General features: G+C 39.2%; 1 protein-coding gene, 1 non-coding gene and 1 pseudogene across 8 annotated transcripts in view; all 3 read left to right on the top strand.

The window, feature by feature from the left end:
* The first annotated feature begins 7,229 nt into the window (after nt 1–7,229).
* RBM46 (RNA binding motif protein 46) overlaps nt 7,230–16,930 on the top strand; it is a 51,914-nt gene continuing 42,213 nt past the window's right edge. For 3 of the 7 annotated variants that reach the window (XR_009212620.1, XM_058435837.1, XM_058435836.1), the window contains exon 1: nt 7,322–7,462. The gene's annotated coding sequence lies outside the window, so the exon portion shown is untranslated. Of the gene's footprint in view, nt 7,463–7,949; nt 8,005–16,930 lie in introns of those variants that run through there. The other 4 variants (XM_032172170.2, XM_032172161.2, XM_058435835.1 and 1 more) reach the window with 3 other exon arrangements.
* Nucleotides 13,123–13,290, top strand: LOC116466240 (U2 spliceosomal RNA; annotated as a pseudogene).
* On the top strand, nt 16,317–16,512 carry LOC116466245 (U2 spliceosomal RNA). The gene has a single exon (XR_004247471.1). It is a non-coding gene; the product is annotated as a U2 spliceosomal RNA (small nuclear RNA).

The following is a 16,930-nucleotide window of genomic DNA, read 5'->3' on the forward strand; positions in this document are numbered from 1 at the left end:
TTTGTCGAAGGCCTTTTCTGCATCTATTGAGATAATCATGTGGTTTTAGTCTTTGGTTCTGTTTATATGATGGATTACATTTATTGATTTGTGTATGGTGAACGAGCCTTGCATCCCAGGGATGACGCCCACTTGATCATGGTGGATAAGCTTTTTGATGTGCTGCTGGATTCGGTTTGCAGTATTTTATTGAGGATTTTTGCATCGATGTTCATCAGGGATATTGGTCTAAAATTCTCTTTTTTTGTTGTGTCTCTGCCAGGTTTTGGTATCAGGATGATGCTGGCCTCATAAAACGAGTTAGGGAGGATTCCCTCTTCTTCTATTGATTGGAATAGTTTCAGAAGGAATGGTACCAGTTCCTCCTTGTACCTCTGGTAGAATTCGGCTGTGAATCCATCAGGTCCTGGACCCTTTTTGGTTGGTAAGCTATTAATTATTGCCACAATTTCAGAGCCTCTTATTGGTCTATTCAGAGATTCAACTTCTTCCTGGTTTAGTCTTGGGAGGGTGTATGTGTCGAGGAATTTATCCATTTCTTCTAGATTTTCTAGTTTATCTGTGTAGAGATGTTTATAGTATTCTCTGATGGTAGTTTGTATTTCTGTGGGATTGATGGTGATATCCCCTTTATCATTTATTATTGCATCTATTTGATTCTTCTCTCTTTTCTTATTAGTCTTACTAGCGGTCTATCAATTTTGTTGATCTTTTCAAAATCCAGCTCCTGAATTCACTGAATTTTTGAAGGCTTTTTTGTGTCTCTATCTCCTTCAGTTCTGCTCTGATCTTAGTTATTTCTTGCCTTCTGCTAGCTTTTGAATGTGTTTGCTCTTGCTTTTCTAGTTGTTTTAATTGCGATGTTAGGGTGTCAATTTTAGATCGTTCCTGCTTTCTCTTGTGGCATTTAATACTATAAATTTCCCTCTACACACTGCTTTAAATGTGTCCCAGAGATTCTGGTATGTTGTGTTTTCATTCGCACTGGTTTCAAAGAACATCTTTATTTCTGCCTTCATTTCGTTATGTACCCAGTAGTCATTCAGGAGCAGGTTGTTCAGTTTCCACATAGTTGAGCGGTTTTGAGTGAGTTTCTTAATCCTGAGTTCTAGTTTGATTGCATTGTGGTCTGAGAGAAAGTTTCTTATAATTTCTGTTCTTTTACATTTGCTGAGGAGTGCTTTACTTCCAATGATGTGGTCAATTTTGGAATAAGTGTAATGTGGTGCTGAGAAGAATGTATATTCTGTTGATTTGGGGTAGAGAGTTCTGTGGATGTCTATTATGTCTGCTTGGTGCAGAGCTGAGTTCAATTCCTGGATATCCTTGTTAACTTTCTGTCTTGTAGATCTGTCTAATGTTGCCAGTGGGGTGTTAAAGTCTCCCATTATTATTGTGTGGGAGTCTAAGTCTCTTTGTAGGTCTCTAAGGACTTGCTTTATGAATCTGGGTGCTCCTGCATTGGGTGCATATCTATAGAGGACAGTTAGCTCTTCTTGTTGAATGGATCCCTTTACCATTATGTAATGGTCTTGTCTCTTTTGATCTTTGTTGGTTTAAAGTCTGTTTTATCAGAGACTAGGATTGCAACCCCTGCCTTTTTTTGTTTTCCATGTGCTTGCTAGATCTTCCTCCATCCCTTTATTGTGGGCTTATGTGTGTCTCTGCATGTGAGATGGGTCTCCTGAATACAGCACACTGATGGGGGGCTCTTTATCCAATTTGCCAGTCTGTGTCTTTTAATTGGAGCATTTAGTTCATTTACATTTAAGGTTAATATTGTTATGTGTGAATTTGATCCTGTCATTATGATGTTAACTGGTTATTTTTCTCGTTAGTTGATGCAGTTTCTTCCTAGCATCAATGGTCTTTGCAATTTGGCATGTTTTTGCAGTGGCTAGTACTGGTTGTTCCTTTCCATGTTTAGTGCTTCCTTCAGGAGCTCTTTTAGGGCAGGCCTGGTGGTGACAAAATCTCTCAGCATTTGCTCATCTGTAAAGGATTTTATTTCTCCTTCACTTATGAAGCTTAGTTTGGCTGGATGTGAAATTCTGCGTTGAAAATTCTTTTCTTTAAGAATGTTGAATATTGGCCCCCACTCTCTTCTGGCTTGTAGAATTTCTGCCAAGAGATCTGCTGCTAGTCTAAGGGGCTTCCCTTTGTGGGTAACCCGACCTTTCTCTCTCACAGCCCTTAACATTTTTTCCTTCATTTCAACTTTGGTGAATCTGACAATTATGTGTCTTGGAGTTGCTCTTCTCGAGAAGTATCTTTGTGGCATTCTCTGTATTTCCTGGATTTGAATGTTGGCCTGCCTTGCTAGGTTGGGGAAGTTCTCCTGGATAATATCCTGCAGAGTGTTTTCCAACTTGGTTCCATTCTCCCCGTCACTTTCAGGCACACCAATCAGACGTACATTTGGTCTTTTCACATAGTCTACATTTCTTGGAGGCTTTGTTCGTTTCTTTTTATGCTTTTTTCTCTAAACTTCTCTTCTCGCTTCATTTCATTCATTTGATCTTCTGAATCAATCTTCTGAACAATCATTCTGAATTTACATCTTAGTCATTCCACTGATCACTCCCCTTCTTACCCCTTGAACCTCCAACTAATTGACCTATGAACTACTCACCCAATCTTTACCCCACTAAACACATACTACAGAGTTATTCTATCTCATAGAATAACATTTATTAATAGAACTAAAGACCTCTATTTGGGTTACACAGAGCTACTGGACTGCACCAGACAGGAAGTTCTAACTCAGTCTGGTTGGCCTGCCCCACATACATAGGGCCACAGGACTCAGTCTTAATGAAAACCAGAATTACAGATTATAGATGTTTTGAAAGTTTACATTTGAATTAAGTATTCTGACAGCAGAACAAGACTGCTTTTTGGCCTTTTTTCTTTTTTTTCATCAGAAGGGTTTAGTAATTCCGTGTTGTTAAGACACAGATTGAGAGAAACGTATCTAATTTATTAAGAATCAGAATTGGAGTGGAATAAGTAAAAAGTGGTAAAACATAAAAAGCCCATGATTTCAGGGATGCCCTAGGGATTGGGCATACAAGCTGATCAATGCAAATTAAGAGAGATACGGTGGCTCATTAGAAAGATCTGATGCTTAGTTTGGAACCCAGACTGCATTATGGGTCATAATGGCATTCCTCTTTCCCCTTTGAGTTCCATGGACTCTCCTTATTTCCTGCATTTGAGAAATGCAAGCAAAGTGCCCTCTTGGGCACCAAGTGGGAGTCTCTCTCTGCTTCCTCTGCAGTGACAAATGACAGAGTTGGACTGTCACAGCTGGAATCATCTAGGGAAGATGCCATCCATGGAGTGCTAAGAGAGAAATGTCATGCCTAAGAAAGTGCTTTGCCTCAAACATCCTTCATGGCCACGTGTTCTGAAGTGCCTGAACCAATGCTGGCCCTGCTGTTCTCAACCAAAATAATTTTCTTCATGGAATATATTTATGATGGCTTAAAAAAACTTAAAATGCAATTTAAACGTTTCTGGGAGAACCAGAGTATCAGAATGAAAGTTAGAAGGGAGGAGTTGGAGATCCAGTATTGCTGCTAAACTGGCTCTTTGATTGGGGCAAGTTAATTTCAGCTTTCCCAGCCAAATGGTTGCTAAGGTGTCTTACAGCTCTAGTTTTCATTGTAATTTGTTACCCAGGGAAGCACACTACCAAACTTATCAAGTGAGATAAGACAGGAAAGATTTAATCACATTCTCTCTCAACCAAAGTTAATCAGTCTTCACTATCAGAAACTTATTTTTTTATTTCATATATTAGTTTCTTATGTTGTGAGTTAATCCTAGATCTCTCAGAGAAAAATAAGCGTATTTCCTCTGGCATCACCTATTTCTATTATTGTGGTTTATTTATGTATGTATTTTTAATAATTAGATAAGTGGATCCTGACGTTAACTAACAACTAATACCAATCTGAAAAGGGTTAGCTTTATGAGTACTTCCTTTAGTTTGCCCCTATGTCAACTGAGGCCTTGGTCATGGGTTTGGTCCATATATAGGCCATTATCTACATGTGAAGAAGATCTCAAGTTCTGATTTGCTGCCTTGGGAAGTGAGGTTGTTAATCATAGGAGGTACACTGACAGGATGTAAATATGGCTCATCACCATAACTGGAAAAAAGCAATGTTAACGTGCCTCTCCCACCACATGTAGTCATCTTGGTGTTGATGCTCACCTTCCAGTATAATGAAAAGTTCAAATTCATCTGTCAGGCAGAATGCATTAAACCAGGATAAGAAAGTAAGGGTCAGGGAATTAGAATAAACATACTTACTACACACATAAAATAAAACAAAACCCAAAATCCACACTTCCAAAACAGGTTTGAGATGACATTTCAATTGAAGATTCACCACATTAAAGAGTTCCTTGCTCCTGAGCGATGTGCTGTAGATCATTAATCCTATAAACATGCAAGTAGCTGCCATGTTTTTGGTGGATCTGTGTCATATCACTGCCACAGTGATAAAGGAAGCTGAAGAAGCTCCAACACATGGAAAATAAACCAGACCACTGCACAGGCTCATTTATATGGAACAGAGGACTAAGTTGGATTTTAAACATTTTAAAGATTTCCCATTGCTTCTCTTTCCTTTGTGGGGGGGTATATTTTGCAGAATGTATATGAAAATAACTTCTAAGTGATATAAAAGCTTGCATTTTATATGGGGAAAATACATGTATTCAGAGTATTTTTAACCACTTGAATTTTGCATCTCTTCCTTTTTTTTTTTTTTTTTTTTTTTTTTTTTTTTTTGAGACAGGGTTTCGCTCTATCATCCAGGCTGGAGTGCTGTGGCACGGTCATAGCTCACTGCAGCCTCAAACTCCTGGGCTTAAGCGATCCTCTTGTCTCAGCCTAACTCAGAGTAGTTAGGACTACAGGTGTGTGCCACCACACCCAGCTCCTTCCAATTTTTTATTGATAACTTTTACTTCCCACGTCACACAGTCACTATTGTTTCTCTTTCTGGTGTTTGCAGAGATCCCCTTCTATTTTCTCCCTTGTATGCCAAGTATCTTTCAACTCTTCTTTTTAGTCACAAACACCTTTACATTGCTTATCGTCTTCCTTCTTACTCATTTGGGTCACCTTTTCCCATAAGCTCAAAAATCTTAAAACAAATCCAATTTGGAACCTGTTACTGAAGAATTCTAGCTGATAGAAGTGTTTTGGATCTCTTTTTCTGGGAGCCTTTAGAAATAAAGTTAAAGGTCATTTCTTTAATTGTACATGTAGAAAATAGTTTTCATAGCATTTGAAAAGTATACTTATTAATAAATTTTTGGATAATAAAAACTTAGACAAAATCTAACCAAAATGACATACAATGTTAAGTATGGGAAGGGTCTTTAAACAACACTGTCTCATCTATGGCAAGGTTCTACGGTCTGACTGTAATGCCTGTTAAGAAGCCCTTGTCTATTTGGTTTTCTTTATACTTGGGGAAAAAAAAGACAAAAAGGGAAACAAGAAAACCAGCAATGTTCAACAACCTTTCAGGCTATTTCCAAGAACAATCTTTGTACCTCACAACATCTCCACCTAGTGACTCCTTAAGGATCTTACAACAATTCCTAGAAATTACTTGTTTTAAATTTACACTAATATGCCTAACCTCATTTCAGACAGTTTAACCTTCAACACACGTATTTAGAATTAATTACTAGGAATTGAGAAGGTACCGACATGAAAATGAAGAATGCGGAGAATCTTTTTCTGGAGAAATAAAAGAGCAACAAAAAATAGTAATCAATATAACAATCACAGTTCCTGAGGTAGAGAATTGGTGACATGTCAAACAAAGCCAACTAGGTCTATCAGTCTAGGTTTTCTAGTTGCTTTATTTTGAATGCATACATCTTATATAAAATGACATTTGTATTCATTGACTAAAGGGCAGACGGCTTACAAAAAATATTTGTTGAGCTTCCAGTGTGCATCTAGTATTATGCCAAGTTTTCTATTTGCTTCTGGACGTATTTTGAGACAGTACAGTAGAGTAATTATGTCTGTAGGTTTCAAACTGGAGCCACTTACTTGCTATATGACTTTGCCCAAACTACTTAAGGTTTCTGCATCTGTTTCCCCATCTACAAAGTAGGGCTAGTAACTTTACCAAAGTTACTGTGAGAATTAAATGAAAATATGAAAAGTCCTTTGGATTGTTTCTGGCATCTAAAAGTGCTCAATATTTGTTAATATCATTTATTATTTTATTCTCATAATCCCCACTTTAAACAGGGTCTGTCTGGCTCCAAAGTCCCTGCTAATTCCTCACTGTTGTATATTTAAACATTAAAAATATACTTTAACAAAATTTAAATTGGTAGACATTCATTAGTTCCTTGAACATATGGAGAAAATACATTAGGAGTTAATGTGGAAGAAATCACCTTGAGGTTGGGAATAAGGAGATCCGTGTTACTCGGTGAATATTCTGGGCATGAAGTTCCTTCTTAATTAGAAAATCTACATGAGCTAGGTTCTTTATTGTCTAATATTCCATGAATCTAATATTATCTATAGATAAATAGTTGGTTCCTAAAGGTGGTTTTTTCTTTCCTTGTCTGCATTTAATCTCGAGCTGTCTTCAAAGGAAGCAAAACTGAAGCTATGCATACAGAATGCCAAACAACCCTATCTGTGAAAGTTGGTTTTACAAGAGCATAGAAACCAGTTCGGCAGTTCGCCTCTGCCAAACGTCTCTGCAAGCTGATTAGTGGTAGCGTCAGGCCTATCGCTAGTTCTCCTCATTTAACCCATTTTCTTAGTCATTTAAAACACTTATACTTTATACTTCTAGTCCTATTTGCAAATCCATCTTTTAGCTTTATAACCCACCTCCCCCCAGCCCTTAATTTCAAAGGTCCACCGGATATATGTGGTTGTTTTGCGCCAAACTAGCAGTGGTTGTTTTGCGTCAAATTAGCAGTTTACGACAAGACTACATCAAACAAGAAATAGAACCATTACGATACATCTATGTTTTCCCTTAAGTACGGAATTTCACACTACAGCCCTTGTCTTCAAACACCTAAACAATGCACGTAGGACTTTCATTTATTATTACGTGCCCACCCACACCCTAAAAATCGCTCTCTTCACCCCAATTGCTCGAAATGCCTGTCACTCCAAGCACTTTGACTAGCCCCACTCTCTCCTCCTCGCCCCGCCCCGAAGCTAATCCCTGATTGGATGAGGCACCACTCCTCGTGGGGCTGCTTAGGCCACCGCGCGCGCTGCGCACTGGGAAACCAGTGGAGACACGAGGACCAGCGCCAGCGTTCCCGGTGGGCTCCCTTCCCCCTGCGGCGACCCCCCAGCTCTGACCGACTGGTCCCCTAAACGGTGGCGGCGGTTTTTGGTCGTTGGGCCCCGGGATTTAGGACCAACATTTGGAGACCCGAAGGGGTGAGGAGGGGAAAGGGGAAACGGGGTCACTACCAGGCCACTGCTAACGGCTGGATACAGTGCCCGGCTCACTCTCACGCCGAATACACAGTGGGGGCTGGCGGCGGTGGCTGCGGGGTTCACCCCTCGTCCTTCCCCAGCCCCGTCGAGCAGTGGGAGGGCAAGTGTCCGAGACGCTGCTTCCCGCCCCGGCAGCATCTGGCCAGAAAGCGCCCTCGCCGTCACCCAGGCGCTGCATGGTGAGGGCCCAGCGGCCAGTCTCTTTGGGGCTTCTGGCGGCTTCTTCCGCCCCGCGGCGCCCTGCGCTCTCCGCCTTATTTCCGCTCTCCCCCGCTGCCTTCCGGCTGCTTCCCACCTGTGCTGCTTTCCGTATTTTTTTCCTGACACGCTCACGCCGACGACCAACGACCGCTGCAGGCCCGGGCCGCCGCCTGGCCGTTGTAGGGCCCGCGCGTCCCCTGGAGGCTTTGGGACGCCGTCTGGGGCGTCCCGACGGCTGGGTGAGATTCAGCAGTCTCGTTTCAGAAGTGAATTCAGGCTGGGTGAGCTTTAGCGGGCTCCTCGTCGTTTTCATGAAGTTCTAGCCCGGGCTGAGCCTCGAACTTTACTCTGCCTTTGTCTCCTTCCTGTTTCTTCCCCAAGTACCTCCTGTGTGCTGGGCTGTGGGCAGTGGGAGGCCGCGGTTGTACAGGGAAGATAGCTAGCCTCTACCCCGACATACGGACGGCAGCACACGTCGTGGCACCACCTTTGTTTCCTGACATCTGGTAGTTTTTAAACCACTAGTTTAAAAATGTTTCTTTGGAGCTGCTGGAAAAACCACAGAACCAGCGGGAGTTAATCCTGGCGTTGATATTCTGAGATATTTCGAAGCTGCTTGATTTGGGCACCAGTTTTCTCCTATGTAAATTTAGCTTAGGTAATATTTAAGTTCTTTAAGCTTTAACTGTAAATTCTTGATAAATTCCCCGTAACCTTTATGTTATGTGTTAATCCTAATACAGGCAAATATAAAAGAGGAAGTATCATAAGGAGTTTTTTTGTTTTGTGTTTTTTGAGACGGAGTCTCGCTCTGTCGCCCAGGTGGGAGAGCAGTGGCAGGATCTCGGCTCACTGCAACCTCCGCCTCCCGGGTTCAAGCGATTCTCCTGCCTCCGGGAGTAGCTGGGACTACAGGCGCGCGCCACCACGTCCAGCTAATTTTTGTATTCTCAGTGGAGACGGGGTTTCACCATGTTGGCCAGGATGGTCTCGATCTCTGGACCTCATGATCCACCCGCCTCGGCCTCCCCAAGTGCTGGGATTACAGGCGTGAACCATCGCCGCCGAGCTTTTTAAGTCTTGGCTCCTCTTAAAAATTGGCATGATTTTGTGTTTGAGATTGGCGTTATAACCAGGAAGCAGGATATGTTGCGTGTATAAGGAGAATAACATATAAAGGACATGTTCAAGGGTCGGTAGAATTTTGCTTGTTTAAATAATGGGAAGATACTTTCGTTTCAAGAATCACCATGATGTATATATAGTTTGACAGACTTCCATTTGGATCTTTTCAGAATTGAATCTCCTTATGGGGGTCTAATGATAGACTTGTTTTCAGGGCACACATTTAAAACATTCTACTTTAAACTTTGTTTGCATCTGTCTGCATCTGTTTGCATTGTTAATAAAATTTGTTTACATCTTTATAGACATAAAGATGACAGTGCTGCAATCACTAAATATTAATGCTTTCTGCTTAAGGCACTGCTTTGATTGCTAATTTTCACTTGAGGTTGGAGTAATGGACTTGAATATTATTGCCAAATATAATACATATCAACACTTAAAATATATGCATTACTGGATATATCATGAAACAAGAATTATTAATGAGAACAAACCCAGTTTATGGACTGAAATTAAGCCTCAGGTTTAATGGTGTTATTTTATTGTTAGGAGAAGGAAGACATGTCAGTTTAAGTAGAGTTTGTGAATACAAATCAAGTAATTGCTGTAAAAATTGTCCAGATTTGCATATTAATGCCGAATATTATTTCTCATTTTACTACCCGATGATTGATGAGGCAAGAAAATGTGATCTCTGTGTTCAAATTAGTAACAGATTTAAAATAACAGATTATGAAGGACCTTGTGTAAGGAATGGTGTACTTAACTTGGACAAGAATATGTAAATATCTTTATCCTGAATTCAAAGAGCATATACACCTTTGTGTTCAAAGCAATATTTTTTAAAAGTATTAGTTACAGTTTTTTTAAGTAGTTCAATTTTTAAGTCATTCTGAATTTAAACTTAATATTAAAACTTTTTGTCCATTATATATTTAACTTCTAGCAATAAAATGTGCTCTCATTCTTTAATAAAAACAACTTAAAATGGAATTGAACTGATCCATCTATACACTTATTTCGAAATAATTTTAGACTTCCATATCCACACACTTTTGATTAACTCTTCTCATTTTCCAACCATGTTGGCTGTAGTGCAGTCTGTCACTAAAATGAATTGCTGCTTAAAAACAAACCGAAAACCTCCATTGACCTGGCAACCATGGTTTCCATGTACTAAATGACAACTGAACTAACAAATCAGCGGTTTAGTACCATGTAATTCAAGGACTGTCATAAACATTTAATGTGCACCTATAAAGGCACATTTTGATATTCTTAATTTTTTCATTATTACATTGAGTTTTTAAAACCCACAGTAAGATTATATAATGTTCACTTTCACAGCTTTCTAAATTTTTACACTAACTTGGAAGATGAAGTTTCAATTGAAGTAGTGTTAATACAGCTGACACAGTTCCTTTAAATAATTTTCATTAATGTTTTGCTTAAATTGTGCTTGTCTTTTTTTATTAATATACTTCCTATTTTTGAAAGGCAGTACAAATTTGAAAATATATATTTTTGATAATTATTAAGAAGGCTAAAATTAAAGGAGATATAGTTAGCACTTAAAGATAAAGGCTTGATTCAGATTGTTACTTGAATAGCTTGTGATTTATTATCCTGTCTTGGCCTTTTGCTTCATACCTTAGAGAGGTTTTTTCCTTTCTTCTATTTTTTCTTTTGAAAGTGAGCTAGAGAGGAATCTTTGAAAGTCCACAGTTTAGGGAAAAAAATACATATCTGAAAGCTAGAGTTAAATATGGCACAACTTTTAATTTCTCATTCCCAGTTTGCAAAACATTTTTGTCATTCTCCTGCTCAGAATCCCTCCTTCTCTTACTTGGATTACTTGGGTCAGCAGGGTAAGGAAACAAGTTTTTAGAACGCTTTGTAGTGTGACTCCACACCTGAAAGTGGCAGAGGACAAATTGAGTCTGGAAGCCTCAGTTGGTATGTCAGTTTTGCTCTAATGTATAGGATAGATGTGCTTTCTTGGATATTTAGGTAACAGGTTGATTCTGGAGTATTTTAGAATGAATGTATTGTATGCTTGTTTTAGATTTGATTATATTTCTCTGGCTATTCTTGAATTTTGCCTCTTTTAGAAATATACTTTTGTTAAATTAATATGTTAAAGTTAGGGAATTTTGAATTTTCTTGTGAATTATACACATGCATATATTTTGTTTTGGAGGCTTTGAGATAACGCTTTTTTTTTCTAAAGAGAGTACAGGATTGGTGACTCTTCTGTGTATCTTTTACTTCTGTAATTTCAAGCTTTTATAATATTTTGACTGAGATTTCTTGAGATATACAAAGTCTAGCATATGTTTCTAGTCATTATCTAGTAAAAGGAGCCTTTAATGTGTATGGACTGGCCTGTTATTTCAACGTAAGAACCTAGGTAATCTCTTTAAAAATAGAACTTTAGAGACGTGAATTAACCCAAAAAATAGATGTGTAAGGTAATTGTAGAGAGGGGTTGGATTGCAGAAATCAGCCATTTGGAGGTAGCTATGAATTGTAGTAAAAAAAAAAAAAAAAGTCTTGTTTATTAAGTTAAATTCTACATTTTGGATAAAATGGGAGCATATTTATTACTTCTATAACCAGTAAGTAGCATATGTAAGGTACCAGATTAAGGTTGGTGCAAAAGTAATCACGGTTTTTGCCGTTACTTTTAATGGCAAAAACTTTTGCAACAGTCTTAACTAGATTCTTATTTTTTCTCTCACTGTTTTTCCTGTAGCATGTTTAAAAAATACATATCTCACAATTCCCTATTCACATTTTATCAACATGATCTTTAGTGTAGTGGGCCAGTATGATATCCTGTGGGATGTCGAGGCCATTAAAGACTCTCTGGACTAAATTATGGAAGAGAGTTCAGAGTTATGAATTTCTGAGGCTCCATGGTTTGGGCTCTTGGTCTTTTCGATTACTAATTTTGTGACTTTAAACAGAACTCTTCACCGTATTTGCTTTTGGTTTTCTTGTCTACAGTATTGGAGGTCATCTAAGGTCCACTTGGCAGTTCTAATATTTTCTTAATACAAAATCTTCAGTGATGGTGTAATGGCAAAACCTAGAGTCAAACAGTGTTAAGTTGAGAAAGGTAGTTATATCATTTAAAATGCTCTTAATTTTAAAGAAATGGTGATAGAAAAATATTGAATTTTTTTAAAAGACAAAAGACTGAAATTGGTTGCTCAGTCAGTCCTTATCTTTTTTTTTTTTTTTGAGATGGAGTCTCATTCTCTCCCCCAGGCTGGAGTGCAGTGGCAGGATCTCAGCTCACTGCAACCTCCACCTCCTAGGTTCAAGCAGTTCCCCAGCCTCAGCCTCCTGAGTAGCTGGGATTACAGGCACATGCCGCTACACCTGGCTAATTTTTTTGTATTTTCAGTAGAGATGGTGTTTCACCATGTTGGCCAGACTGGTCTTGAACTCCTGACCCCAGGCAATCTGCCCTCCTCAGCCTCCCAAAGTGCTGGGATTACAGGCGTGAGCCACCGTACCTGGTCAGTCTTTATCTTATTAATGGTTCTGATTACAAAAAATAACATTTCTTTTATCTGAATCTATTAATAGTACATTGTTTTATTTATTGCATTTGGTGTCACATAAATCTGTCCATGAAGTATAGTGTAAGATATGCAGCTGATAATACAGACATAAGACTTTTCCCTTGATAAAAATTATTTTCTACTTTCTCTTTCTGCCATTTAATAAATGTGTGAGGATATTCATCTTAAATCTTCAGTTAAAAAAAAAAAAACAAAAAACAGTAGGCCGGGTGTGATGGCTCACACCTTTAATCCCAGCACTTTGGGAGGCCGAGGCGGGTGGATCACGAGGTCAGGAGTTCAAGACAAGCCTGGCCAACATAGTGAAACCCCATCTCTACTAAAAATACAAAAATTAGCCGGGCATGATGGCACATGCCTGTAGTCCCTGCTATTTGGGAGGCTGAGGAAGGAGAATCACTTGAACCTGGGGGGTGGAGGTTGCAGTGAGCCACGATTGCACCATTGCATTCCAGCCTGGGTGACAGAGCAAGACTCCTTCTTGGAAAACAAAAACAATAAATGTGTGAGGTTAGTAAATTATAAGAACCTAAAAACAATATAAAGATAAATGAGATAGTACTTATATTGAAATGAACAAGAAAGGAGGAATTGAGGGAAAGCTGAATAGCCTTTTGTCCTTCTCTGGAGATAGATCTTTATAATATAACTCTATTATTTTTTAATAAGTGAGTTTCTATCGCTTCTCGGCCTTTTGGCCAAGATCAAGTATAGTATGTGTTCTTACCAGTTTAATATCTGATATGTCTTCTATCTGAGGACAAATCTTTGTTTTTTTTTATACTTTGTAAGTTCTAGGGTACAATGTGCAGGTTTGTTACATTATGTATACATGTGCCATGTTGGTGTGCTGCACCCATTAACTCGTCATTTACATTAGGTATATCTCCTAATACTATCCCTTCCCCCACCCTCCACCCCATGACAGGCCCCGATGTGTGATGTTCCCCACCCTGTGTCCAAGTGTTCTCATTGTTCATTTCCCACCTATCAGTGAGAACATGCAATGTTTGGTTTTCTGTCCTCACGATAGTTTGCTGAGAATGATGGTTTCCAGCTTCATCCATGTCCCTAAAATGGACATGAACTCACCCTTTTTTATGGCTGCATAGTGTTCCATGGTGTATATGTGCCACATTTTCTTAATCCAGTCTACCATTGATGGACATTTGGGTTGGTTTCAAGTCTTTGGTATTGTGAATAGTGCCGCAGTAAACATACATGTGCATGTATCTTTATAGCAGCATGTTTTATAATCCTTTGGGTATATACCCAGTAATGGGATGGCTGGGTCAAATGGTATTTCTAGTTCTAGATCCTTGAGGAATCGCCACACTGTCTTCCACAATGGTTGAACTAGTTTACAGTCCCACCAACAGTGTAAAAGTCTTCCTACTTCTCCACATCCTCTCCAGCACCTGTTGTTTCCTGACTTTTTAATAATCGCCATTCTAACTGGTATGAGATGATATCTCATTGTGGTTTCGATTTGCATTCTCTCATGGCGAGTGATGATGAGCATTTTTTTCATGTGTCTGTTGGCTGCATAAATGTCTTTTTTTGAGAAGTGTCTGTTCATATCCTTCGCCCACTTTTTGATGGGGTTGTTTGATTTTTTCTTGTAAATTTGTTTAAGTTCTTTGTAGATTCTGGATATTAGCCCTTTGTCAGATGGTTAGATTGTAAAAATTTTCTCCCATTTTGTAGGTTGCCTGTTCACTCTGATGGTAGTTTCTTTGGCTGTGCAGAAGCTCTTCAGTTTAATTAGATCCCATTTGTCAATTTTGGTTTTTGTTGCCATTGCTTTTGGTGTTTTAGTCATGAAGTCCTTACCCATGACTGTGTCCTCAGTGGTATTGCCTAGGTTTTCTTCTAGAGTTTTTATGGTTTTAGGTCTAACATTTAAGTCTTTAATCTATTTTGAATTAATTTTTGTATAAGGTGTAAGGAAGGGATCCAGTTTCAGCTTTCTACATATGGCTAGCCAGTTTTCCCAGCACTATTTATTAAATAGGGAATCGTTTCCCCATTTCTTGTTTTTGTCAGGTTTGTCAAAGATAAGATGGCTGTAGATGTGTGGTATTATTTCTGGGCTCTGTTCTGTTCATTGGTGTATATCTCTGTTTTGGTACCAGCACCATGCTGTTTTGGTTACTGTAGCCTTATAGTATAGTTTGAAGTCAGGTAGCTTGATGCCTCCAGCTTTGTTCTTTTTGCTTAGGATTGTCTTGGCAATTAGGCTCTTTTTTGGTTCCATATGAACTTTAAAGTAGTTTTTTCCAATTCTGTGAAGAAAGTCAGTGGTAGCTTGATGGGGATGGCATTGAATCTATAAATTACCCTGGGCGGTATGGTCAGTTTCATGTATTGATTCTTCCTGTCTATGAAGCATGGAATGTTCTTCCATTTGTTTGTGTCCTCTTTTATTTTGTTGAGCAGTGGTTTGTAGTTCTCCTAGAAGAGGTCCTTCACATCCCTTGTAAGTTGGATTGCTAGGTATTTTATTCTCTTTGAAGCAATTGTGAGTTGTTTCACATGATTTGGCTCTCTGTTTGTTATTGGTGTATAAGAATGCTCGTGATTTTTGTTCATTCATTTTGTATCCTGAGACTTTGCTGAAGTTGCATATCAGCTTAAGGAGATTTTGGGCTGAGACGATGGGGTTTTCCAAATATACAATCATGTCATCTGCAAACAGGTACACTTAACTTCCTCTTTTCCTAATTGAATACCCTTTATTTCTTTCTCCTGCCTGATTGCCCTGGCCAGAACTTCCAACAGTATGTTGAGTAGGAGTGGTAAGAGAGGACATCCCTGTCTTGTGCCAGTTTTCAAAGGGAATGCATCCAGTTTTTGCCCATTCAGTATGATATTGGCTGTGGGTTTGTCATAAATAGCTCTTATTATTTTGAGATACATCCCATCAATACCTAATTTATTGAGAGTTTTTAGCATGAAGGGCTGTTGAATTTTGTCGAAGGCCTTTTCTGCATCTATTGAGATAATCATGTGGTTTTTGTCTTTGGTTCTGTTTATATGATGGATTACGTTTAGTGATTTTTGTATGTTGAACCAGCCTTGCATCCCAGGGATGAAGCCCACTTGATCGTGGTTGATAAGCTTTTTGATGTGCTGCTGGATTTGTTCAGTTTGCCAGTATTTTATTGAGGATTTTTGCATTGATGTTCATCAGGGATATTGGTCTAAAATTCTCTTTTTTGGTTGTGTCTCTGCCAGGCTTTGGTATCAGGATGATGCTGGCCTCATAAAATGAGTTAGGGAGGATTCCCTCTTTTTCTGTTGATTGGAATAGTTTCGGAAGGAATGGTACCAGCACCTCTTTGTACCTCTGGTAGAATTCGGCTTTGAATCTGTCTGGTCCTGGGCTTTTTTTGGTTGGTAGGCTATTAATTATTGCCTCAATTTCAGAGCCTGTTACTGGTCTATTGAGGGATTCAGCTTCTTCCTGGTTGAGTCTTGGGAGGGTGTATGTGTCCAGGAATTTATCCATTTCTTCTAGATTTTCTGGTTTATCTGTGTAGAGGTGTTTATAGTATTCTCTGATGGTAGTTTGTATTTCTGTGGGATCGGTGGTGATATCCCCTTTATCATTTTTTATTGCATTTATTTGATTCTTCTCTCTTTTCTTCTTTGTAAGTCTTGCTAGTAGTCTATCAATTTTGTTGATCTTTTCAAAAAAACCAGCTCCTGGATTCATTGATTTTTTGAAGGGTTTTTTGTGTCTCTATCTCCTTCAGTTCTGCTCTGATCTTAGTTATTCCTTGCCTTCTGCTAGCTTTTGAATGTGTTTGCTCTTGCTTCTCTTGTTCTTTTAATTGTGATGTTAGGGTGGCAGTTTTAGATCTTTCCTGCTTTCTTTTGTGGGCATTTAGTGCTATAAAATTCCCTCTACACACTGCTTTAAATGTGTCCCAGAGATTCTGATATGTTGTGCTAAGGACAAATCTTAAATGGATTTTTGGAGCAAGGAGAGGGAATAGGAGCTTGCTCCATCTACTGCACTCATCGACTTGATATTGCAGTACCTCCAGGTATGGTGCATTCCCCTCGGGGGAATAAATTTTTAAAAAAAGCAAAATGAGTTTCTTCAGAATATCACATATACCTATTTTTCAAATGTAAATACATCTTTTTTTTTTTTTTTTTTTTTTTTGAGACAGAGTCTTGCTCTGTCGCCCAGGCTAGAGTGCAGTGGCACGATCTCGCCTCAGTGCAAGCTCCGCCTCAGTTCACGCCATTCTCCTGCCTCAGCTTCCCGAATAGCTGGGACTACAGGCGCCCGCCACCACGCCCGGCTAATTTTTTGTTTTTTAGTACAGACGGGGTTTCACCGTGTTAGCCAGGATGGTCTCGATCTCCTGACCTCATGATCCACCCGCCTCGGCCTCCCAAAGTGCTGGGATTACAGGCGTGAGCTACTGCGCCCAGCCGTAAATACATCTTAAAATGAATTATCAGGGCCCAG

Source organism: Hylobates moloch, unplaced genomic scaffold, assembly GCF_009828535.3.
Source record: "Hylobates moloch isolate HMO894 unplaced genomic scaffold, HMol_V3 SCAFFOLD_3, whole genome shotgun sequence".
In the NCBI taxonomy this organism is placed as follows: domain Eukaryota; kingdom Metazoa; phylum Chordata; class Mammalia; order Primates; family Hylobatidae; genus Hylobates; species Hylobates moloch.